Source organism: Saccopteryx leptura, chromosome 1 (genome assembly GCF_036850995.1).
Source record: "Saccopteryx leptura isolate mSacLep1 chromosome 1, mSacLep1_pri_phased_curated, whole genome shotgun sequence".
Lineage (NCBI taxonomy): Eukaryota > Metazoa > Chordata > Mammalia > Chiroptera > Emballonuridae > Saccopteryx > Saccopteryx leptura.
The window spans coordinates 150,823,438-150,850,030 of record NC_089503.1 but is presented as its reverse complement, the minus strand read 5'-3'; the positions used below and the strand labels follow the sequence as shown (position 1 = coordinate 150,850,030).

General features: G+C 45.8%; 2 long non-coding RNA genes and 1 other non-coding gene across 4 annotated transcripts; 2 read left to right on the top strand and 1 right to left on the bottom strand.

Moving 5' to 3' along the window:
- Window positions 1-7,005: 7,005 nt before the first annotated feature.
- Window positions 7,006-8,962, top strand: LOC136389064 (uncharacterized). Of its 2 annotated transcripts, none has more exons than XR_010748250.1 (2): window positions 7,006-7,567; window positions 8,474-8,962. It is a non-coding gene; the product is annotated as an uncharacterized lncRNA (long non-coding RNA). The 2 variants fall into 2 exon arrangements; XR_010748251.1 differs by lacking the exon at window positions 7,006-7,567 and adding an exon at window positions 7,952-8,065.
- A 13,846-nt stretch (window positions 8,963-22,808) lies between these two features.
- On the top strand, window positions 22,809-25,799 carry LOC136389063 (uncharacterized). The gene is made up of 3 exons (XR_010748249.1): window positions 22,809-23,054; window positions 23,529-24,303; window positions 25,623-25,799. It is a non-coding gene; the product is annotated as an uncharacterized lncRNA (long non-coding RNA).
- On the bottom strand, window positions 24,952-25,087 carry LOC136389858 (small nucleolar RNA SNORA2/SNORA34 family). The gene has a single exon (XR_010748419.1). It is a non-coding gene; the product is annotated as a small nucleolar RNA SNORA2/SNORA34 family (small nucleolar RNA).
- Window positions 25,800-26,593: the final 794 nt, after the last annotated feature.

Below are 26,593 nucleotides of genomic sequence, written 5' to 3'. Positions count from 1 at the left end.
AGAAACATTCCTTTCTTCTTGCTTATTTGATCTGCAGATAGTGGTACATTCTGAGAAGAATAGAGTTAGAACTTAACTAGTGTTTAAATATAATAAATAAGTAATATTTGACTAGACAATAGTATCTTAGGTAAGGTATAGTAGAATGGCCCATTGTGTGGCCTAGGATGAGAGCGCAGTCGGCAAGAAAAGAATGTTTTACTAAGAGAATTGTTTTTTGACTAAAGGCAGTTACTGGGCTTTCTCAGTGAGATGTTCTCATGAGATTTATATACTTCCCAAGATTTTTTGATAATGAGAGGAATGTAGAGGAATCCATAGAAGTAATAACAGTTAATGTCTTCTGAAATTATGTTGCTACTAGGCTATCTTGCAAGTGCACTCTGTATATTTTTGGGTGAAAGCTATTCTTAATGTTATGTCAATTTCTTTATAGGCAAGCCTTTTAGAATCTTGTGACAAAAAGTAGGACACTGCATAAACACAAGGCCATTTACCTGAGCAAGTGGTGGTCCATTGTTAGTCCTTAATGATTTCGTTTGCTAATCTCTCTCTGCCCCTTGACTCACAACAGCAGTAAAGTTAGTTAACTATTAGTACTAATACTTTAAAAGCTTTTACCGATGTTGTTATCGCTATTCAAGTTATTTTGTACTTTGAATGATTTGCTACCTGGTTTGTAATTTATAGATATAAATGAACTGTTATCCGGAAACATGTAAACATAGTGAAATGGAAGCAATGATTAATACCATGTAATTGTAACTCAGTGTGTGTGTATAAAAAGGGAGCTATACTAGTATTTGGCAGAGATGCCTGGCAGTAAATGCTAACCAGAGAATAAAGAGAACGAAAAGAATCCGGCTCTCTCACTCGATTCGTGCCGACGCCGTCTCTTCCTGTGGGACCCCTGGATTCCCCCCGGGGCTGGACCCCGGCATATATATATATATATATATATATATATATATATATATATATATCTGTATCACCAGTGACATTTTTATTTTTAAGTTCTTTGTAATTTACTGGAGAGGGGGATTACCTTTTGGATAGCTTATTTGAGAATGAGAAGTAAAAAAAGAAGACAGATATATATTTTTTTCAGCACAGGGAAATTAGTCAAGAGAGAAAATTCAGGCTTTCCTTATAATTATAGATCCAACATGTAGCAATTACACAGCAAAACATCTCAAAGACAACAGTGTAATTTGAACCATCCAGTGTAAGGCAATCTCCCTTATTTAAAAAGTGCCAAATGCAATTAATGTTGAGTAACTTTAAAAAAAATAATAATAATAAACTTTCATCTCTTGCATCCAAGATGACGCCAACAAGTTTCTTATTTAGGGAACTAGATGGCCACAGATGAAATCTGCAACTCTTCAAGGGCCATTTCTATTTCCATGAAGTTGATGTAAACCGAAAAAGATTTTATTCTCTCAAAGAAATGATCCCATCCCCCTTAAGATGTTGTGATTCAGGAGAGAGCCGTCATTAGCGTCGGCCACAATGGTGCCGGTGCCGTTGTGAGAGCTTCCCCACCTGCCCAGACCCTGAGTGAAGCCTCTGTCTCTGAAATGTTGATTCGTCCCGCCACCTGACCGCCGCCTGACTGGTACATCACATTGCACACTGTGACTTGGCCTTTAGGTGCAGGGCTGTCACTTCAAGGAGGCTGAGCCCTCGAAGGAGAGAGACCCTGCCATGCCGTACCTTGTGAGGGGTCCCCTGGAGGACCCCGCCCCAGCACCTTCCACATAAGGCGATCAGTACATACTGGCTCGGGCAAGAAATGTGTCTCCATCTTTCTGTTTCCTCTGCTCCCCTCACATGGCCTGACCCAGAGCAGGAGCTCTGGAACGTTTTGCTGAGTGAATGAACGAGTGAGGGAAGAGATGAGCCATGAGGTGAAAATGTGGTTGGAAACATACAGAAAGCGAAAAACATCATGATCCGATAATTTCTCAGGCTTCCTTTTTAAAAAATGTAAAATTAACCACACTGGTGCCCCCGCCCCTTTTAGTGGACCACGAAAGGATACACAGAAGCAGATCTTCTGAGGTCTATTCTGTTATTACCACAGGTTTAATTCCCCAGAACTCTTTTCTATACTATGCATTTCCCATTTCTATGGCGTTCTTGCTTGTTTCATAGCTATAACAACTTTTTAAAATCTCTCAGAGGATATTAAAGTTAATTTTTAAAAATTCTTTTATTGATTTATTGATTTTTAGAGAGAGGAGGGAGAGAGAAAGAGAGAAAGGGGGAGCTGAAAGCATCAACTTATAGTAGTTGCTTTCTCTATGTGCCTTGACTGGGCAAGCCCAGGGTTTTGAACCAGCGACCTCAGCATTCCAGGTGGATGCTTTATCCACTGCGCCACCACAGGCCAGGCTAAAAAATTACTTATATGTTTTTGTTTTTTTTTCAAGTTGTTTTTGTCTTTTCCTGTTTGTGTTTTGTTGTTAAGAACTGTGAAGATCTAAGATTTTACCCCACTTGCAGACCAACAAGTTAGCCTGTCACAGTTGCATGAGCGCAGGCAGAAGACATGAGACTCCTGGGTCAGAGATAAGAGACTTTACTGCTCACAGAAATAGCCGCAGCCAAAATACAAGCATTTGCATCAATTTCCCCTGAGTGTAATTTCCCGCAGGGCGACCCAAAGAAGCCTGGGTAGTGTTTGCACACACAGTCAGTTGCTTGTGTTCAAGGGGAGGAAACCCTCATCTTTTATGATGTCTGGTAAGTCTTTCTGACTTTGGCTCTGGAGTAAGACAGCGTACTGGACAGCAGGCCCACCTGCGCTTTGCCCTGGAGGGAGACACGGTATCTTGCAAGGCTGTTAGGGATACAGATAGCTCTGAAAACACAGCCTGGAGCCTAGGCGCAGCATCTCTGTGGGGAAAACAGGCAGCAATATGAGAGACTCAGAATTATTTCCCAACATTGTGTGTTCAGCACCTTTCCTATTAAATGCTTTCCTCAAGGGTCGGGTCATCCTTGGCTAACTGCCCATGTTTAAGAACTCCCTGAACAGCGTAAGCTTAGCTGCCTGAGTTTTGAAACCAAGAAGATAGAAGGGTGGGGGTGGGGGTGGGGGAGATAGAGCAGCAACAGGGAAGCGGGTTTCCACATTTAGGGTCAGAGCTTCTACTCAACACCCAGGTTTCACTGAGGTTCCTTTGCTTTCAACTACGCCTGTGTCCCTCAGTCTAGAGGACATTTATTTTATGCCCTGTACGCTGCACTGTTCAGTACAGTAGCCGTGAAATGTGGGTAGTGCAAATTCAGACAAGCTGGAAATGTAAAACACAAATAAGTTCAAAGACTTGGTACAAAAAAATGTAAAATAGCTCCTTGATAATGTTATACTGATAATGTGTTAAAATAACAATTGTTTGGGTACATTAGGTGAAATAAAATGCATGGCTAAGATTACGTTTACCTTTCTCTTTTTTACATTGAAAAAATGCTGCTATTCGAACATTTTAAGGTTTGTGAAGGGATTTTTGGTGATAGCTCTTTATACACATCTCTTCTGATGAGGCGAGGCCAATTTCCAGGGACAGTTAGGTCCTTCCCGACAGTCCACCCAGCGGGTCCTTCTTCATCGTAGCATCCTTCTCTTTCCACCCTTGGAAAGGCGTTGAGTTTTAGAAACTCGTGTGATTAGGCAGAGTCCACCCAGGTAATCTAAGGTCATCTCCTGTTGCAAAGTCTGAGTGTCACACAAAGGCCATTCTCCAGGTCTGGCAGAATGTATGCGGGTTCCGGGGATTAGAGCATCAGCATCATTGGGGGATGTTGTTCTGCTTCCCACACTAGCATGGGTCCGTTCTACAGCGATGAAACGGAAACATAGGAAGATGAGTGTCCATGTTCACGTTGCACAACTAGTAAGCGTAAGAGCCAGGTTTTAAAGCCAGGCTGTTTAGAATCTGAGTCTGGGCTGCATCAGAGTTTGGATGCCTGGGAAGTAAGAACAAAACAGGAAAGAAAGAAAGAAAAAAGAGGTTAAAACATAGCAGAAGCAACAGTCACCTTTCAGCAAAGGCCTTAAGTATGTGAGCTCCTTTTTTGCCGAAGACTTATCTCTCTTATTTTTAAAGGCTTCGATAATAAGAAGAAAGAAACATCCTTTGTTGTTGGTGTACGTGATTTAAATCACACATGGGCCATTCATGATGACATGTATATGTATGGACTCCAGGAAAACTGACCAAGTGTGGGTCTGTTTGAAATTGATAAAACATTTCTGACCCCTGTTGAACTGGGGACAGAGGGATTTGTCCTCTGTAGTTTTCCTGACTCATCAGAAAAGTCTTTGTTTCAGAGCTGGGAAAAAAAAATGTGAGGAAGAACGTTCCGGAAAGCACTTTGACCTGGGGGTTCCTAATCTGCCACTGACGAGCAGCTAAATTATCATGAGCAGGCACATCTCTTCCCCTCTCTGAGGCCCTGATTCCTATATGTTTAAAAATTTATGAGCTTGCTATCATGAACATTTATAAATACACAGGATGACAAGGAGAGTATAATAAGTGCTCATACACTCACCCTCTGTATTTAATTTGTGCTTGTTTACATGTATATGTACACACATGTGTGTGTGTGTGTGTGTGTGTGTGTGTGTGTGTGTGTGTATAGCCCTCTGTATCCTTGAGTTTTGCCTCTGTGGATTCAACCAACCAGACCTGGAGGAAGAGTGTACCAGGCAGAGGGAGGAGAATGTGCAAAAGTCTCCAGGCAGGAGCAAGGGTGGTATGTTCTCTGTGTAAAAATCTCCAGTGAGGTTGTCTCCAAGGTGTTCCCATATGTCAGGCTCTGTGCAAAGCCAAGAGCAGCAGCAACCGCCAGCTCATTAGAGGAGAGTCTCTCCTGCCTGTATGCAGACCATCAAGTTTTGTGTTTAAAAGGATGGTCTGTGATCTTGACCACCCCACAGCTTTCCTTTAAACTCAGAGATTGTCTGGGAACAAAGATGCTGTCCATCTACCAGGGGTGGTCAGCCTAGAGTCTGTGCATAGACATCAGGGTCTAAGATCTTGGATCTGAATATTTTACAGCCCTAGCTGGTTGGCTCAGTGGTACAGTGTTGGTCCAGTATATGAAAGTCCTGGGTTCAGGTCCTGGTCAGATCATGCAGGAGAATTGACCATATGCTTCTTCACCCCTCCCCCTTCTCTCTCATTCTTTCTTTTCCCCTCCTGCAGCCATCACTTGAATGATTTGAGCAGGTTGGCCCCGGGTGCTGAGGATGGCTCAATGGCCTCTCCTCAGGTGCTAAAATAACTTGGTTGCCAAGCAGCAGAGCAGCTTCCCCAGATGGGCAGAACATTGCTCTGTAAGGGGCTTGCCAGGTGGATCCCAGTCGGGGCACATGCAGGAGTCTGTCTCTGCCTCCCTGCCTCTCACTTAATAAAAAAAAAAAATTATATTTACTAAGCTTTAAAATTTAGCAACCTTCCATGATGGGCATTAGTGTGGTGGCCAGCTTCCAGATGGCCCAAGGACCCCATTCCCAGTGTTCACACCCTTGTGCACCCCTCCCATGTACGAGAGTTGATCTATGTGACCAGCAGGATGCGGAAGTGACAGAGCGGCCCTACTCAGAGGAGGCTAAGAAAGACTGTGGCTTCGCTCGGATGCTGCTCTCTTTCTCCACCTCTCAATCCGAGGGAAACCAGCTGCCATGTCTCAAGGATGTGTGACAAGGAGCTAAGGCATCCAGGCAAGAGCCATCCGGGAACTGAGTGAGCTTGACGTGGACACTCCAGGGGTCAGATGATGTAGCCCAGCCCACAAATGGGCTGCAGCCTCATAGAGGGCTCCGATGAGAAATACCCAGAATCCCCTGCTGGATTCCTGACCCTCGTAAACCTAGTATGACAATGGCTGTTATTTGTTTTTATTAATTAAAAAAATATTTTTTTAATTGCAGTTTATGTTCAATATTACTTTGTCTTAGTTTCGAGTATACAACATAGTAGTTAGACAATTGTACACTTTACAAAGTGTTCCTTCTGATATTTCCAGTACCCACCTGGGACCCTACATAATTATTACCGTATTATTGACTCTATTCCCTGTGCTGTACTTCACATCCCTGTGACAATTCTGTAATTATCAATCTGTACTTCCCAATCCCATCATCTTTGGCACCCACCCCCTCCACACCCCTCCCCTCTGCCAGCCACCAGCCTGTTCTCTGTGTCCATGAGCCTGTTTCTGTTTTGTTTGTTCATTTATATTGTTCTTTAGATTCCATAGATAAGTGAAACCATATGATGTTTGTGTTTGTCTGACTTATCTTACAGAACATAATACCCTCTAGGTCCATCCATGTTGTTGCAAGTGGTAAGGTTTCATTTTTTTAAGTTGCTAAGTATGTTATGCAGCAACAGATAGCTAATACAATAGGAGGCAAGCACAGTAGTCTGAGCAGCACCTGAAATTTTGTCATTGGAAATCAGTTACTTTAATATCATCTCATGGTTATTGCAGAGAAAGTCAACAAATCATCATGACTTTGAAATTATGGAGAAACATGTTTTTATATATTAATAAAGAAGCACTTATATTACATTATGACAATCTTCAATGTTTTGATCATTCAGTTTCAATATAATTGTTGTCCTTTATACTCTTATGTATGTATTTTAATTTTTTTTGCATGTAAGAACAGTCATTTAAGATGGTGTCCACGGGCTTCACCGGCCAGCCAAAGGGCACCAGAAATGTTCAGGATCCTGGATTTGGGAGTCTTGCCTTCTCCTTGCTGACGTGCACAAGGACCAAAGACGCTTTCCACAGGCACAACTAAGTTCTGCGCCGCCAAGGGGGCAGGGCCCTCCCGGTGCCAGCTGTCCACCGTGGGACACGGGATGAGGTGGATGGCCAGGCTGCCAGCTGTAGGGGCAGGAGGCAGGGACAGCTTCTGTGGCAAGCCGGGCCCTCGCCAGCCCCAGGAGCTCCTCCCTCCCACGATTGGCACCAAACACTGCCCCTCCCTTTCATTCCACCTCAGAACTGCTCTGTTACTTGGGTGCCAGCCCGAAGCATGCAGAGCACAGCAGAATGCAGACACTGCTCAGTTAGCCAGCCACGTGAGAGTCAGCACAAAGCACCCGTGCCCGAGAGGTGGCCCGGAGGGTTGGGGGCCGAGTGTGCGTCCCCTGCTGGGACACCACTGCCTCTCCCTTTGATCCTTAGGGGTCATGTCTTGAGGAGACTGTGGAGGGCAGGGGCACCAGGACCTCTGTTTCCATCAGGGTCTGTCCTCGGTAAGTGAGCTGGAAGAAAGCTCCCTCTGGTCTCAGTCCCAGTGTAGAGACGGGCACTGAGACCACGAAGGTACAACGTCTTCCCAGGACCACAAGATTCACCTCCAAGGAGCAGATCAGTTTCTCTGTCCTAAGAGACTGTGCGGTTGGCTGCTGTGTTTCCAAGGCCGGGCAGGGGCTGGACACATAAATACGAACTGGAAGATGAGCGAGGACAACCCAGCCTGGGGTTCTGTGTGTACACTGTCACTCGAAGAAGTGAAAAAACAATGGGCCTGGTGAGCATCTTCATTTTAATTTTCTCTTTGTCAGAACAACGCTGAGCCATTGGCCCAGCGAGCCTGCCTCCCTTCTGTGCTCATAGTCCTGTCAGCTCCGAGGTCACAGGACTGAGTGCGCTTCCCTGTCAAGTTCATGGTCCTAGGTCATGATCACTTCACCGTTACAATGCAGATGTACTCCAGGTGATACAGTACCACCTGGCTCGGGGCAAAGGGGAGGGACAGAGGGCATGGAAGTGCCAGGAAGTCTCCCAACCCAAAGGAAGGGGGGCAGGAGGGAGCCCTGCTGGGGGGCTGGTGTGGAGCCCGGAGGTGTCCGAGGACATCTGGCTGTCAGGCTCACCCCTGCGTCTCGGTTCACTGCCACAGCAGCCCCGACAGCCAGCGCTCAGTGGAAACACTTTGGGTTGCTGGCTGACGAACAGGGGAGTAAAGGCACCCTTCAAGCTGACCCGTGGTGGCCTCACAGCCTCCTCCATCCTGTCCTGTAATAAGGTGAGAGACTAGACCTGAGTGATGTGTTTTCACCTTTCCACCAGGCCCCTAAGCGCATCCCCTGGATCAGACCCTACCCAGAAGAACAACGAGGACGGTATTGTCACCGTCCTTGATCTCTTGACCCCCTTCTTTAAGATGACCTCTGACCTTCCCCAGCGGCACTTTTCTTGTTGAGTTTTCTTCTGTACTGTCCTTCCTGTGTCCCCTCCGACCGCCGTGTTATCTGGTCACTGCCGGGCGCTGTTGCCTCCCTCTCCGCGCAGGGCCACTGCGGCTCCTCCTCCTCTCCTGACTGCTGCTCTTACAAGCCTCCCACATATGTCCCCATTGGCGCGTTTCCAGTCATTTCAGTCTCCACTCCTGTTTTGTGCAGATTTCATAAAAATGTTTATGTTTGCTTTCTAGAAAGCCCAAGGGCAAGCTTCCCAGGACGCGTCTCACAGGCTCCGTTCATCAAGCCCTGAAGCTGTAACCTGGCGCCCAACCTTGGTTCCACGTCGCCCTGCCGGTGGCGGACTCTGCGGCCTTTGGCGCAGCGGCCTGGGAGAGATGCTAACTCCCAAGGACCCCAACACCAGACCTCACTGTGAACAGCTCCCTGCCCCCTCGCCTTCCAGAGCCCCGGTCCCTCCTCTGTTTTGACCTGAAACACTAATGCCTCATCCTAAATGCTTGCTAGGGCAAGAGACTGTGATCACCTCTTCTTGGGGAGGGTTGGGCAGGGGGGAGGCCCGTTGACCCGCTGTCGGCTGTCGCTGGGGTGCGATAGGTCCCAGGACCAGCATGGGATTCCTACACTCTGAAAGGCCGTTCTTCCATTCCTTTTGGACACTAGAATGTGATCACATTCAAGGGGGTTTGGGCTTACAAGTACAATAAATCCATCTACAAGTCCTTGTGGCTATTGACTCTGAGTCACTCTCATGCTGCCTGCAAGTCCTCTGAGTCTCTCTTCTTGTATGTAGTTCAGAACAGAAAGTGTCAGTGTAACCTCCAGCGCGGCGCTCTGCTGCATCGGCTACGTTATCAGGGGAGCATACTCCTGTGGAGAAGGCCTCCAGCTGTCTCCCAAAGGCCAGCCTCCCCCTCTTCCTGGACATATGACCAGACTAAAGTCCCAGCCTCTCTTGTTATCATGAGTGGCCCTGAAGGCTGGGTTCCCTCCCATGAGTGTGCCATAGTGATTGGCTGCGAGGAAGCCGGGTCTGTAGGGCCCTCCCACTGTGGCTGATGGGGTAGTCGATGCTCCAGGTGGCTTTGGAATCCACATGGCCAAGATGATGGCAGCCTGGGTCCCTGAATGATTGTAGAGGATGAGGACCCTCCTGACTGGGACATCCACTGTGACTGTTACATGAGAAAAATAACTTAAGCTACTAACCTTCTGAAGTGTTAACAAGTCAACAGACTGTTTTAATGGCCTGAGAAGACTCATCCATTTACCAAGAGCTTCTTAAAGGCCAGGACTGTGCCGCACCTCATTCTTCACCGCGCCCACGGAACCCCGGCACAGCACTTGGCACGCCGGGAGCTTGCCAGGGATGCATTGCAAATGAGTGGTATTGCTCGGGAACCATTACGTGATGGGCTTGTGCACTTGCTCGCGTAACAGCTGAATGTGTAGGAGGTCACGTGTGGACCGTGATGCTGCCCCGTGTGGTGTTTGGAGTGCGTGACGGAGAGAACTAAATGTCCAGTCTAGTTAGACCTTTGCTACATATTTAAACAGCTTCTGTGGTTAATGCTTAGTCTTTTGGGATAATTGCTCTTATCTATACTCTCTTATTTTCTCCAAGACGGCGAATAGGGTGTAAGAAGAAAACACTTGAATGAAAGGGTCTCAGCCCACCCTGACGTCCGCCCCGATCTAGGTGGCCTTGGCCGTGGAGGACCCGATCTCAGTGTGCTGCTGCCGCCTTCTTTCTCTGCTCGGTCAGGGTCCTGTGGCCACTTCTGGTTGACTCCACTCCCCTCAGCTTTCACAGGGTGGACTTCTCTGGGTCTCTGCTGTGTCCTTCCAGAGCCCTAGCCCAGGTAGTCCTTCTCCAGACTTCACAAGGAGATCGCCTCACCTTGGCCGTGGTGGTGCATGGATGACCCTCAACCTGCTCTTTGGCGTTCACACCAGATGGGAACCAAGGGAGATCCAGGTGTGCAGTCTAACCCCTTTATCTGAACACCACACTGCCGTCCTAACTCAGCCGCGCACGGTCCCTTGTTGGCGTGGGGTCCCTCCTCAGAGGCCACACACAGGTTTATAACAGGAAGTGAAATGAAAACCAGGAAGGGAAATTCAGGACCCACATCCCTGAGGGTTTTCTTCTCTTTCTTTGTTTCCCTTCTTCCTACAGTCACCTGGGGTCACAGGGATAGACTTCCCTCCTTCCTGCATATCCAACCCTCCTTCCACCCAGCAAACTGGTCTCACGGGCTGGCCGGCGAGGCACAGAGCCCTCTGGTCCTGGAGTTCATTCCTTAGGGGTAGAGAGCATGCTCTAGAGGTGGTTCTTGGTAATGTCTGATGGGAGACAGCAGATCAAAGAAGACTTTCTCTGTCATAAATCTGATATTCAAGTCTTTTTTAGAAAACTCTTATTTTCCATATCAGAGGCTAACAAATCTGAAAAGTGTTGATGAAACTCAAGGAAGCAAGTCTTTTAAAATATGTGATTGCAAGTCATAGTCATGTGTCCCACACTCCTTTTACCACAGCCCCCACCCCCAAAAAAATAATCAGATTGGTCCCTGGGACCCAGATAACTTGGTCTCAACAGAGAGTAAGACAAAAAAAAAAAAAGGGAGTTTCAGTTAAAATTGTATCTCATCCCAACTGTGTTGGAGGTTCAGAACATCCTGAAATGTTGACTCATAAAAATGGGGTGAGTGTGAGCAGTCCGTAACTCATGTACTATCTGGGTCTTCATCGGCGGCAGTGTTGGCATAGGCATCTGTTTCTTAGTACCTGGCTGTCTCTCTGAAACTGTAAGGAATGTAATTCTCTTTACAAAGAAATTCCATTAGCTCTGACTTCTTCCCAAGTTTGGACAGTAGATGCCTTGGAAATAAATAAAGAACACAGACAAGAAACAGCTAGTTCAGGTCGTCTCCCAAATCATCAGGGAGCTCCTTACACTAAAGACAACCCAGACGATCACAGAACATGTTTACCTTTTCTCCTTTCAAGAAGGATATTAAACGAAGCATAATTATTGAGGTCAGACAATCTAAAGCAGACATCTTTCAGGAAGAGAGAGAGAGACTCACACCTTATAAAAATAGTAGGTCTAGTATTCACTCTGATGTGACAACAACAAAAGCATTTCTTTTTTTTTTCTTTTAACATAATGTGAAATCTTCACAATAACCCAGCAAGGAAGTCATCCTTAGTGTTTAGCTTTTGCAAAAGAGGAGACAGGCTTGGCCAAGTCTGGGGGCTTAGTAGAGGTACACAGGGAGGAAGCCAGAGGTAACTGGAGTCAGGACTCGAGCCCAAGTCCTCTCTGCCTCTTGGGTCTATTTCCATTTTGCTGCACACACCATCAGTCTTCGGGTCTGAGTGCTGCTGATTCTGACTTCCAACGTCTGGTGTGTGTTTTCCTTTTTAAGACCATCGTGGCATGTTAATTGACCAGAACTCAACCAAATGGATGGTGGCGTTTGGCAGACTTCTGTGATGTGGGAATGGACCTATCCGTAATTTAAATCATGTGATAAAATAATTCCACCCCCACTCTATTACTTTAAGCCATCTATTGTGTGATGATCAGAGTTTCAGCCTAATGAAAGAAAAATTGAATTAGAAAAATTAAATTTGTTTTGTTTTTATTATTATTATTTTTTAATGATAACTAAATACCAGGGCCATTGCTGGAAGGTATTTGTCACACGCTTCTGGTGGATCACCTGCCTCCCTTCCGCTGGGTCACTCCTGCCGGAGCTCGTTGTCCCCAGACCCCTGTCTGAGAGGGGACAGGGACAACATGGGAGGAGGAGATACAGCAGATACTTGTTTCTACATCAGCCGTCCTTCTGAGCTCTGTTTCTGTTTCTACGTCACAGTTGGTAACAGTGCTCCCAAACGTAAGTTGTCCCAAACCACAAACCCAGTTTTAAAAAGAAGAAAAGGAGAAAGAGGAAGGAAGAGGAAGAGATGTCTTTCTACCCTGAAATGCTCCAGCAATGTTTGTGGGATGCAAGACTCGTCACACTCCGGCCTGGCCTCTCCGGTCTCTTCGCCGCTGGGCCAGGACAAGCCGTGTCCTGCTCTACCCTCTCACTTTTGCTCTGTGCTGCTGTCCCACACAGAATACCCATGTGTTCTCCCCGCCCCCAACCCATGTGTGTCATCTAAGCAATAATTTATTGCTTTATTAATGTAAAACAGAACCACTAGCTTACATCATTCTTTGACCCTTAACCTAGCTCTAGAATCGATCAAAGAAAATGATGTCAACTCAGTGGGCCCCCTGTGAGCGTGTGTGGGTAAATCTGAGTGTGGTTCAGGCAGAGCGGGTCCTCCTGCACCCCTGTGTCCTGGGCTCCGAGGTGCTGCCTCCGCTGAGCCCTCTGGGCGTCTCACCGCAGGCACTTCCCAACACCTGGCACTTCCTTTTGCAAAAGGTTCGGGCATCTTAGCAGAGTTTATTTATTAATTTGCATATCAGCAGAGATTAACTTTAGCAATTACAGTTCCCAAAGAAGAAAAAGGAAACAAAAGAAATAGGAGGAAAAGAAAAAAAGAAGCAATTACAATTCCCATCTGCACCAGAGCCTGTAGGTTAGAGCCCAGCGCAGACTGAGGATAGGACAGTAGGTACAAAGGTATTTTAAAAGAAAAATATAAATAGGTTTATTCACAATACCACTGTCAAAAGCAGACATATCCGTTGGTCTCAAGCATCTCTCTGACTTCCATTGTGCAATCCCTGGTTTGTGCATTTACTATGAAGACAACTGGGTCGTTATGGGGATAGGGGTCAACTTTCTATAGTGATGGGACTCAAAACTCATGTTTTGAAGAAGGAAGGTGGCCAGGCCTGTGGGGCATTAAGGGTCAGTCACCCACCAGGGTCTGGGATCCTGGGGGGTAGGTGAGCAGGGCAGGGACCGGCAGGGGGGACAGAGCTATTTCACAATGCTCTAGGGCTGGTTGGTCTAATTCCTGTCTCCAGTCTTCATTCCCATTACTAACTTTCTCTGTGTTGGATCAAAGTGCAAAATGACCACAACCCTGGTACTTGACACATTGCCATGATTTAGGAGAACGTTGCTGTAATGATGAGGAAATGCTACTTTTCTTCTGGGAAGTGTTGACAGCAAAGCCACAGGTCCTGCCTGTCACGGGGTGAAGATAAAAGCTCTGTGTTCTCCAGCAAGTCAGCAGCTTTTACTGGAAGAGCCTCCAGGAATCATAGGCCACAGGAGCACAGCGCCTTCTGCCCCCCTGGGGGGCGGCACCCCCCCCCCCCCATCTCAGGTTCCAGGGGAGCTGGCAGGCAGCGGTACCTGAGAATGTGAGTAAATTCAGGGAACACTCGGTCACAAGTTGGAGTTCATAAGGCACCTTGAGATTATTCTTGCCTCCGATGCACATTTTAGGTTCAAAGAGTAAGGACCTGGTTTTCCTAGCTCCTGGCCCTGGGAACCTCCATGATTCACCTCAGTTTAGGAAGCAGGGGGCAGAGAAATGGAACTGTTGTCTCTCAGAGTGGGATCTTTGAGGACAGCAGACATGGCTATTTGGAAAAGGAAGACTTTTTATGCTGTTTGCAGTGTTTAGACCTGCAGTGGTAGATTAAATTTTTATACATACTATTGTGATCCTCTAAACATTACAGGTGAGAGTTGGGGATGGAATTATTCATTTGTTAGTGTACAGTCAGCTTGGGCTGTTATTACAAAATAGCACAGGCTGGGTGCTTAAACACCCAGAGAGAGATACACTGTAGCACAGTGTGGAGTCTCTGGAATCCTGAGACAGAGGGGCCAGTCTGGCTGGGCGGCAGCAAGAGCTCTTTGTGCGGGGCAGGCAACCTCCTTCTCATCGCGTTCTCACGTGGGGGTGGGGGTGGGGAGAGACGATCTCTGGTGTTTCCTCTTCTAAGGGAACTTATTCTACCCCATCAAGATCTGCCTTCATTACCTTCTATAATCTTAATTCCATCCCAAAGGCCCCATTCCAGGGATCAGGGCTTCAACATATGAGTTTTAGGGAGACATAAGCATTCAGTCCATAGCAGAGAGCAACATGAGACTCAAGAGACTGATCCCTTAAAATAGTGAGAAAAATCTTACCATTCCTATAATCTGTAGAATCAAGCATTCACACCAATGCATGCCTTCTAGTTTTGTAATTCTAACATCTGCACTTCCAGAAATTTACCCGGAAACAACATTCAAACTTTAGACACCCAAGAATGGAACAAAGTCTTTCTATATAAGAAGCATCACCTGAGTCGTCAAGTAAACTGATGTTTGGAAAAACTGAATCATCTCCAAATCATGATTAAAATGGAGCACAGAACATGGAATAATGACTCAGCAGCCCAATAGTTAAATAAGATGTGGGCAATTACTTATTCTTTCTTAGCTGCCTCCTCTGTGAAATGGGAAGAGTATCCCCACTCCTGAGGCGACATTCCTCCTGGGTCACTGGTTCCATTAGAAGGATGAGGTTTTCCACCAGGGCTACTGGGGACTCTGAGGTCCATCCCCTGAGATTTCATCAGGTGGCTCTTTGCCTGGTCTGGGGCGGTCCCTCGAATGCACACACTGACGGGCGACTCAGCTGAGTGGTCAAGAGGGACCCTCCCCAGCAGTTGGGTTTGTCCTGTGCGGCTGTTTTTGTCTCTGCCTCCAAACTCTAGATGTCTTGTTTCCCAGGACTGAGAGCTTTGTCTCCTCAATTCAGCCAGACAAAAAGACAACCCGGGCTCTCTCTTCCCGCGCTGTAGGAGAAGTTCCTGGGTCATAACCAAGTTGTTCTCGCTTGTTTCCCATCTCAGTGACCCTTGTCTCTCATGACCAAATGTCTAACAACTTGAATACGATTGCTTCATATAATATTTAGATGAAATATATATATTTCATCTCTTTTCACCTGCCTTGGGTAGGAGGGTAAATCTAGTTGATATTACACTATATTGATCAGAATTGTAAGTCCTTATAAATCAGTGATTTTCAACCTTTTTCATCTTATGGCACATATAAACTAGTTACTAAAATTCTGTGGCACATAAAAAAGAATATATATACTTGTGTATATATATATATACAAGAAGTATATACATACATCAAATATGTATATAAAAATATATATAATAAAAGTATATATATATTATATTTCTACTGATCTGATAAAAAAAATAGATACAATTTTGATTTATTTACACCAGGTGGCTATTGTTAGGGTCGAAAATTGCTGTGACAGACCCTATTATACTCACTTCAGTACAAATAGTCATGGTGCCGAGCCTTGCTGTAGAATGAGAAGACAGAACACTTGACTGTGTTACACTGCCCAAGGAACAGAGACCACAAAAGACAAAGAAGTTAACCCTCCTTGGAATCCTCTAGGTTTGTTCTATGGAACAACTGAAGGTCATCAACAAGCCTAAACAAAGAGCTGGTATTATAATTTCCCAAGCTCCAAGTTAACATATTGCATAGTGTTCTTAAGAATTATTGTTCTAGTTCCTGGAGGACACCTGGGGGCCAACGGGTGTCCCTTTGTGCCCAAGAAAGCCACGTGGGAAAGAGTCCCTGATGGGCATGTTTCCTGAGATGCTGTCTCCGCACCATGTGCACGGGGATGAAGCTTGCTGTCCAGCTGACCAGGACGATAAGCAGCTTCTTCGAACGCTATCCTTTTTTAAATTTTTCTCTTTTTAATGCAGGGATGATGTTGACCAACTTTCTTAACCACAAGGACTTCTCAGTTTCTAGTTCTTGTTTCGTGAACACTTTGCAAATTAGAGCGTCAGTGTGGAAAGTTGCTAAGGTGTGGCAGGTGGAACAAAGTGCGCTTCAGGGTGTTATTAATCACAGAGGTGTGGATAGGTGGGACAGCGAAAGTCAGCCCTCAACCACAGCCACCATCCCAGGAAACCTGCCACCTTCCTCCTTTGTACGTGTTGACATGAGATCATCTCTCTAACGCCTCTTTAAGCTCCAACATTCTATTTTCTGCAACTGTTTGCTAGTCTAATCAAGTATGAGGAACTGAAATTTTAAGGGAGAAAATTGAAGAACATTGAAGTCACAGGACAAACGCTGGTTTTAAGAATCAGAAAATATTTTGAGTCAAGAATCTCTACTGTGCAACCTTGGGGGCAGGGGGGATCCCTTACTCTCTCTGGGTTTCGTTACTCCCTCTATGTCTTGGATGAATAAACGATCAGTTCAGACTCACCTATGATGTGAGAATAAATTAAATAAATATGCAAGTACTTTTGATGTATAATTGCAATTGCCCAAGGCCACCAGAACAATAGTACTGAAAGAATTCAAAACAAATATCATCTATCAAGGGTTCCAAACATCAGAAACATCCAAACAAAATAAACATTCTAACTCAGATGTTCCTGTGACTGACTGTGTACAAAAAATCACGTAAGGGTAATAAAGCGAGGGGGGATGTACTGTATCGTGTGGCCTGTGGTGTGACGTTCAGTGATGTCACTGTGGTCAAATACATACCAAAGAACAGGCAATCACAGTGACACGGCAGTGATGTCATGACGTGGTAATGTCCACACCACGATCATTTTCCATTGTTTACATGCTAGGCTATTTATAAAGTATTGAACTGCTACTATGCAACTCTGTGCTATGGGATAAAATCTTTTTTTTTTTTTTTTTGCAAGCCATACCTATCTGTAATTCATCCCCTCTGATCCCCGTGCTTAAGTCAAACAGGAAGCCCTTTCAAAGTTAGAGATCGAGTGAGGAAGGCAGGCAGCACTGCTGGGCGTTCCCAGACTTGTTCTGTGCCTCAGAACACGGCAGAAAGACCAGGGGCTTGGATGGCCGGCAGTCTGTGGCTGTGCTGTCCCGGGAAGGGTCCTGGTGACTGTGCAGACACAGTCTGTGGTTTCTCAGGAGCTCGACCTGGGCTGGCCCAGCCCCAACTACTGAAACAAGGAAACCAAGCCAGTGACCCTTGTCAGTAGCTGTTGCTATAACTTAGAAAAATAGAAAGCCAGTGATCACCATATAAACACAGTGCACCATCAAAGCAGGTGTTTGCAGGGGTTCACACAGGAAGCGTCAGGGGACTGTTGAGAATAGCATAGTTACAGCTACACATATAAAGAGATATAGAGTGTGCTATGCTCTAATAAAATTAGTATTATAATATCTGCAGTACTCACACACTGTGAGTACACTTAAAACAAGACAATTAGGCCCTGGCCGGTTGGCTCAGCTGTAGAGCGTTGGCCTGGCGTGCGGGGGACCTGGGTTCGATTCCCGGCCAGGGCACATAGGAGAGGCGCCCATTTGCTTCTCCACCCCTCCCCCTCTCCTTCCTCTCTGTCTCTCTCTTCCCCTCCCGCAGCCAAGGCTCCATTGGAGCAAAGATGGCCCGGGCGCTGGGGATGGCTCCTTGGCTTCTGCCCCAGGCGCTACAGTGGCTCTGGTCGCGGCAGAGCGACGCCCCGGAGGGGCAGAGCGTCGCCCCTGGTAGGCGTGCCAGGTGGATCCCGGTCGGGCGCATGCGGGAGTCTGTCTGACTGTCTCTCCCCGTTTCCAGCTTCAGAAAAATACAAAAAAAAACCCCCAAAAAACAACAACAAGACAATTAATGGAAATAATGTTTTCCTCTGGACAAAAGCAGTGATACTGTCTTTTGTTTGATGTTTTAAATGTTAAATGATGACATTTCAAATATGCAGCCAAGTACAGAAGGTATGAACCAATACTCATGTACCAATCCCCCATATTCACAGATGTTAATATTTTACTTTATTTGCTTCAGAATCAATTTTCTCTCTCTCTCTTTTTAAAAAAGAAAACATTAAGTATTTAGAGCACCTCCTTCCTATCCTAACCCTTTCTCCCCAGAGGTAACCACTACCCTGAAGTCAGGATATTTCTTTCATGTCTGAATATTTAAACTTTATTATATTACACAGACATATCCATAAATGATATATACTATTGTTTTACTTGCCTTAAATATTTATAGAAATATTAAAGATCATATGAATCACATGGTATATTCTCTCCTGTAACTTGCTACTATCAATATGTCTTGAGATTGATTCACATGGATGTATGGAGACTTAGTTTGTTCATTTTAACTTTCTATAGGACTTCACGGTAGGAGTAGACCACAGTTCATGTACTAATTAGCGTATTGTGATGTTGTGATTTATAAGGAGAAATAGATGTTTGGTCTTTGTCCTGGTTTCCGGCACAGAGGTCGTAAGACCCTTGGGATTTTCTAAATAATGAGAACATGGAGGTATCTTCTTTAATGTTACCAGGGTGCTTTTGGATCTCACCTAAGGATGGGGTCTGGTTGCCAGGGTAATCAATCCTGTGATTGGAGGGTTGGGACTTTCGGTCCCATCCCCTGGCCTTCGCAGAAGCGGTGTTTTCCAACGTGGGGCCCACGCCCCACAGGGGGGCAATTCGATAGTTAAGGGAGGCAATTTGAAAATGGACTCGACACGACTTTAACTCTTTCGCCCCGGGCCATTTAAATGCAGTGCTAGATATTGGTGCCAAATTTAACAAAAAATGCAATTCTTAAATAATTGCGGTAAATAATTATTAAGTATAATTTCATTTGATGAGACCAAAATATCAACTGGGTGATTGGCGTCGTCAAGTAAACTTCGTCCTGGGTTCACCGCGGAGCGTGCCGTCTGCCGCGGGGAACCCCGGACATTTTAAAAACTCGCTAAACAACACAGTTATTCTCACCTAATTGGCCCATCGCAACTTCTGTAGTGTTTCACATCATTCAGTTGGTGTTAATTTGAAATAAGTGTCAGTCAAAACTGTTGTAAAAGCTCGTTGATTTAATAAATATACATATATATATTGCATAGATATAATTGGTAAGTATTTGATTTTATTTTTATCAATATTAAACTCTTTATTAAGTACTTCTTGCATCGGGGCTAGAAAGCACTAATATTTTATAAATATTATTGGGGCTATAATAGTGCATGCACGACAATTTTAATTTTAGAAGCATAACTTTCCAGAAAATTTTGTCAAGTGGAAAAATATAGATACCTTTTGATTTGCGGTGGTAGTGTAGTAAATGTGTTATATACATTTAAATAAATATGAATTTTTAGTATACGTTTACTCTATGTCACATTGAATATGTTTTAACACATATTTTAATATTAGTTTTTAATTGATCTTATTTTTATTTCTTATAGCCCATAGTAAAATGAGTGGTGCAAGCAAGAAAAAAACTCGTCAATATTCAGAGGAATATTTAAAATTTGGGTTCATACCCGCTGTTCACGATGAGCGGATTCCTTTTTGTCTTTTATGCCAGCAATGCTTGACCAACGAATCAATGAAACGAGGTCGTCTTGAGGTGCATTTGAAGGCGAAACATAGTGCTCATATTAATTCAGATTTGAGTTACTTTAAAACTTTAAAGAAAAATTTTGAAAAAAGAACAACATTAAAGTCTCTATTTACTGCTCATACTTCAACTAATAATCGTGTTCTGAGGCTAGTTATCAAATTTCTTTATTCATCGCTAAAACTGGAGAAAATCACACTATAGGAGAGAATTTAATAAAACCGTCAATATCAGCATTTCTTTTTTTTTTTTTTTTTGTATTTTTCTGAAGTTGGAAACGGGGAGAGACAGTCAGACAGACTCCGCATGCGCCCGACCGGGATCCACCCAGTACGCCCACCAGGGGTGACGCTCTGCCCACCAGGGGGCGATGCTCTGCCCCTCTGGGGGGGTCGCTCTGCCGCGACCAGAGCCACTGTAGCGCCTGGGGCAGAGGCCAAGGAGCCATCCCCAGCGCCCGGGCCATCTTTGCTCCAATGGAGCCTTGGCTGCGGGAGGGGAAGAGAGAGACAGAGAGGAAAGCGCGGCGGAGGGGTGGAGAAGCAAATGGGCGCTTCTCCTGTGTGCCCTGGCCGAGAATCGAACCCGGGTCCTCCGCACGCTAGGCCAATGCTCTACCGCTGAGCCAAACGGCCAGGGCAATATCAGCATTTCTTAAAACGGTTCTTGAAAAAGATGACAAAGATGTAAAAGCTATGCCACTCAATGACAATACTGTTAGCAGAAGAATAGACGAAATGAGTGAGGATATTGAAAAACAACTTATTGAAAAGCTGAAAACAAGAAAATTCTCCTTGCAAATGGATGAATCAACTTTGAGAGACAGTGAGGCAGTATTGATAACTTATGTAAGATATATTGCTAAAGGACATTTTGCTGAAGAAATGTTGTTCTGTAAAAGATTAGAAACACCACTACCTCCAAAGATATATATAATAAGCTAAAAAACGACTTAGATGTCAATGATATACCAATGAAAAATATAACATTTTGTGCTGCAGATCGTGCTCCCAATATGATGGGCAAGAAAAATGGCTGCTTAAAATTGATGAAAGATGCGAATCCAGAAATGATTCTTGTGCATTGTGTTATTCATAGGGAAAACTTGGTAGCTAAAAACATCTCGCCTGTTCTGAATGAAGTATTACATACAGTAATAAAGTGTGTTAATGCTATTAAAGCTAGTGCCAAATGTGAGCATCTTTTCAAGCTATTTTGTGAAGAACAAAATGAAGACCATGTGAGACTTTTACTTCATACTGAAGTAAGATGGCTATCTAAAGAAAACTGTTTGAAAAGATTTATGGAACTGTTTGATACTCTTAGTGATTTTTTAAGTGACAAACCTGAAATGAAGTATCTGTTAACTATAGATGGTAAAGCATTTGTGAGTTATTTAGCCGATATCTTTGAAAAACTAAATATATTAAATAAGCAACTTCAAGGAACAAATAAAACTCTTGTCGATGCAAAAGCAAAGATATTTGGTTTCATTACCAATATTGAGTTATGTCAGAAACATATTAACAACAAAAACTTTAAACAGTTTCATTGGCTCCAAAAATGTGAAGTAACTGATACCGCTTTACTTGTTATTGTCAATCATTTGAATATTCTATTGGCTGATTTAAAAGAAAGATTTTCTGATTTAAAACAAATTGATTTCCCAACATGGATGATGCAGCCAATGTTAGTGGATTTGTCTGATATATCAAATATGCAGTATCAAGAAGAACTCGCAGAATTGCAAAATGATGAGTCAGTTAAAGCTTTATTTAATATCAAAGGAGCGATGGCATGGCTTTGTGAGGAAACAGAAATCAAATACCCAAATTCAACCAAATGTGCAAGAAAACTATTGCTACCGTTTCCATCTTCATTTTTAGCTGAATATGGATTTAGTGCTGTAAATGATTTACTGGTAAAAAAAAGAAATCGGCTGGATATAACACAACGTGGAGACTTGAGACTAAAGCTAACCAAATTGGAACCTAATATAAAATCTCTGTGCAGCAAGCATCAAGCGCAAGGATCACACTAAATTAAAATAATAAATTAATATAGAAAAATCTGTATTAAAATTATTTGGAATTTAAATTTCTGTTTTTCATTATATGTTTTGAAATTTTACTTACTGTGTTTTGTTAACAATTTCATAGTGATTTCTTCCTAGAACCTATCATTTATGTTTATTAAGTGAACAAATCAATTTTTTAATGTTAAAAATTATGTATGTTATATAGGGGGGGACATAAAAATTTTAGAAAGGTTAAGGTGGGGCATGGCACAAAAAAGGTTGGGAAATACTGGGCTAGAGGTTGAATCGGGAGGTTGAGGTTATTGTGTAGATTAAACACAGCTGCACACAAAGCACTCTCTCCTCCCCTAGTAAGAAGGTCACATGCCCCAGGCTCTGTGCTGCCATTATCCGCACACAGGGGAGGAGAGACTCCAGACATCTCACAGGCACCTTTGCCCCAATGACAATTTCCAGAGGATCGTTCAGGGTCTGGTTTTCTCCTCAGCCACTGAACTCAGCCTTCTTGGGTCAGTTTGCCAGACACCAAGCCCACCACCAGAAGGATGCATGGGTTATGTGAGCGGCAAGAAAGCCCCAGCCTGGGATGCCCAGTTCTGTGCTGGGTCCCTGCAGCTCTCCACTGTCACGTCAGCACCCGCCCCTCGGGGCTGTGTTGGTGTCACGGTGTTTGTGCATCTCTCCTGCGCAGCTCTGGTTCCTGCGTGGAGCAGGCGGGCTGGCAGGACACAGGGCCACCACCCCTGCTGTGTGTGGCTGGGAAATCGTCCCCAGGAGCCTGTCTGCTCTGCATGGGGACCAACAGGAATGCAAAGAGGAAACACCACGCCTTCCCAGGGATTTAATCAATATTCACAGCCTGCCTGACTCACCGGCTGGGTCGGCCCAAATAAGAACTCCCCTTATTTTGAGTATTTAAGAAATGGTCAATGGCAGGATTGTATCTCTGTGAGCCAGAGAGTTCTAACTTCATGCACAGCATTTTTTTTTTTTTTTTTTTGCCAAGTTCAGCAATTGCTCTCAGATGCTGAGTGTCGGTGGTTACACACACAGCTTCCCGTTTATAAACACGCTCTGTTTTCAGTGAGTCAGCAGTTTCTCGTCCCGCGGAGAGGTACAGCCAGCTGTATCAGGCTGAGGCAGCCTGGTGCGTGGCCCCATGCGTGAGTGGCCTTCCCGCTGGAAAGCCTGGGACTGTGTCAACAGGTGGCTCTCACCATGTGCGGCTGGGAGTGGGCAGGAATCACTCTGCCCAGCGAGCCAGGGGCCGGCTGAACTGGGGTCGAAGACAAACGAAGCCGACCCCGGTTGAAGTGGAGAGGACAGACAGACTACCATCAGGAAGGACTGCTGTCTGGGACGATCTGGACTCAGCTCTGATTTGCACAGACGGGGTGTGTTGGTGGGGGGAGGGGGTGGAGAGGTGAGCTGGGGCTCAGGAGAGGCAGGGAGGTGAGACGTTACAAAGGGTGGTCCAGGGTCAGTGGGATCAGACCCGCTGTGACCGCTCACCAGCCGGCGGTCATCAAAGCCGGGATTTTGTCTTCCCACAAGGACTGGAAGACAGAGGCCCTGTCGCTCCTGATGATGACATTTTTAAGGAATGCCTTTCAGGTCCTTGAGAAAGACACTCCTGAGCTGCAGGGACACATGTGCCCCTCACAGGGACAGGGGAAGGAGTCGCAACCCCTTTTCAGTCAATACGTGGAGAAAGTGGGGTCCGGGGCCCACCTCAGGCAGTGGCTGCCGCGCCCTGGGCTCCACCGCCCCCCAGTGGGCGGTCACTGTGTGTGTGTTGTGGGGGGAGGTGGCTGGGGTCATCCTGGGGATGAGCTGACCTATGTACAATGTGTTGGTGTCTGTTCAAGTCTTCCCAGGCCAAGGCTGAGGCCTGGTTGAGAGGAGGCTCAGAGGGCCTGGATCGAGCAGCTCACGGAGACTCTGTCGCTGGGAAGCAGCCCAGGCCTGTCTTCAGCACGTCCCTCTCATCCTCCGTGCCCTGACCATGCCCTAACCACCAGGCCTCCCGGCACCCTCAGTGGCCTCTAACCGCTAGCTGGGCGGGCACTGTTAACGACCCACGTCCTTCAGGAGCGTCTGAGTTCTGGATGTTTCCCTTCCGCTCTGGCCAGGCCAGTGGGGCTCTGTCACCAGACGGGACTTTCATTCCTCCCCGGACCCCATGTTGTGAGCCAGCTGCTGGTCTCCTTCAGGACCCTGCTCCTTTTCCGTCTCTTCCCTGGAATGCTGAGAGAGGGTGGCATTCCCACATGCCAGGCATGTCCCTGCTGTAACCTTTATTGCCACATTTCGTTCCCTATTTAACCATTCGTTCCCCTGACCCAACTGTGGGCAGGGACTGGGTTCAATTCATCCTGTCCCCCAGCACATAGCAACAGCAGGCGCTTTCTAAAACCCTGCTGAGCACGGAACTGGACAGCCCCCGTCTGCCCTCAGAGGCCTCCTCGCAGGACCCCAGCTGCACATTTACCTGATGTGAGAGTTGCTCCACCTCTCTGTGCCTAAGTGTTGTCATCCGTAAAATGGGTTAGTGCTGACGTCCAATCTGCAGGGCATCTCTGAAGATGGACCGAATTATATGCGGACAGCACTGAGACCAGAGCCTGGTCCGTGCAACAAGCAGTAAGTCCCGTTATTACTGTTGTTTGTTCCAAAGATGCCATTCTGTACTCCCCGCTGGTGATTGGTTGAATGGCTAGCTGAATGGATCCGTAAATGCCCAGCATCTCCGCTGACCCTTAGTCCTTGCAACCTCTCCCCTCTGGACAATGTTTTCACCGGTGCCTTTGCTGCTTTTGCTTTCTGACTCAGAGGAATGACTTAATGGAGGGGGCACCTTCCCTCCCGTCCTGAGTCCTACTGGCTCTATTTCAAGATGTGGAGGGATGGAAGGGGACCGGCTGAGTTGGGATCTGGTCAGGACTCTGCCCTGGGCCCCAGCAGCTCCTGCCTTCCTTCCTTCTCTGTTCCTTCCAGAATCATCTGGACTCAGGTCTGGCTTTCCTTATTAGCTAGGTGAGATCTGTATTTCCTACTGGAGAGTAAGCTTCCTGGAGAAGGGAGCTCTTAGGTGTGATGACCACTTAGCAGGAGCTGGTTAACAGTAGACGTGCCACAAATATTGATGTATAATTCTTTCGAAATAATAATTTTTTCTTTAATATATAGATGTTCTCTTGTTGCCCCATTGAAACAATGAGAGTAGTAGATGTTGCTTAGAACAAAAAAATCCAGTTGGGTTTCTTTCTTTCTTTTTTTTTTTTTAACTCAGTTGTTTTCTTTCTAATGAACTGACCATTACATTCCTAAGTTCTGAAATGGCCAACAGACCACAGACAGACATTCCTTCAGGCTCCTGCTTGAAACCAGCAGCTTCATCAAACTGCTGGCCTTGACTCAGGGCCAAAAATTGGTTTTTTTAGTGATGTTTTACAACTATAACACACATGAGTGTTGAAAGAGTGCTTGAAACAACAAGTGCTTGCTTGTGGCTGCATTAGACCAAAGCAGGGCCAGGTGACAAGGGCCCCGATGAGCTGGCCAGCAGCATGAGACCCTGGTGAGATGTATTTGACTGTCCTTGTAGTTGCTACATCATGGACGTCATCAATTGAAGGAGATGATTTCTCCCCTCTAAGTCAGGCAAGAGATGTTCTCATTCTTCCATCTGCTCAATGAGATTGAGACTTATATTCAGGATGTCACTTGATCCAGGTCCCTTGAAAAAAGACAACTCTGTATCTTAAGAAGAGAAGGAATGCAAAGCTCCCAAGTGGAACCTGCATTCTTTCATAACACTAAGGTCTCGGGTCCTAGGATTATGACAGTGCTTCTGGGTGGAGTTTGGCACAGGTCTCATGGCTTTTCCAATGAATCAGTCAGTCCCTGCAAGGTGGCTCGGAGGACACATGAGAAGACAAGGTTTCCTTCTCTTCACTCAGATCTCTACTGAAGACTACCAGGGACCCGACAGTCCCAACCCAGAGCCTCCGCTGGGCTGGCCTGTCTGGAAGCCTCTTCTTCCATACCCTCAAGGAGCTCTAACTTGGTGAGATGAATGAAGAAAGGAATTACAGCATTAGGTTGCCAAACTGAAGGGGTCTGTTTGCCTGCGTACATCAAAGCCTAATAAAGCACAACTTGGAGTTTGCAGCAAAGAAAAAGTAAAGGTTTATTTAAGGAAATGGGGCAAATCCTGGAGACACTGGTGAGCTGATGCTCAAAGACCTGGCCTCCCAATGGCTTCCAGGGAATGGGTTATATCGGGGGGAAATCATTCATCATGGTGGCTAAGGGAGCTGGGGTCGTGGGCTCTCCCCATTGGTTGGGGCCGGACACTGTGTCAGTTCCCAAGGTCAGTCACGGCCCTGTTCTGTCTGGTCTCCTGGGGATGTGGTCCTCAAGGTCAGCTTATTCAGCTGTCATAGACCTGAGGCTAAAACTCAACTGAGGTCAAGGTGTCTTTAGCTTGACAGACACTGTGCTTCTGTGGTCAACAGACCTGAAGCTAACGACTGTCCTGAGGTCCTAGTGGTTAAGGGAGTGAGGGGACGAGCTGTGTGTGCAAAGCTGGAGGAATGTGGTCGAAAGGTGGAAAGTGAGTCATGGTGCCACTGGGTAGACAAAGCTGGCTCGAATTGAGGAGACAGTCACATTAGAGAAATGACGTTCCTGTGTGGTGAAACCCACTTGCTTGTGGTCCAGGCACTTTGTGACGGTCTAATGGCACATCGTTTGTGGCAGCACTGCCCTGCCCCTTGAATCCCAGGACCGAAGGCGAGACCTCAGACACTTGGCCACCTGGCATATCAGGGCCGGGGACAAGAGCCAGGGACAATGGTGAGTTAACTGTTTATGCAAACAAGATGGAGAGAATGCAGAACTGGCCAGTTACCTGAACAAGGCAAGAATG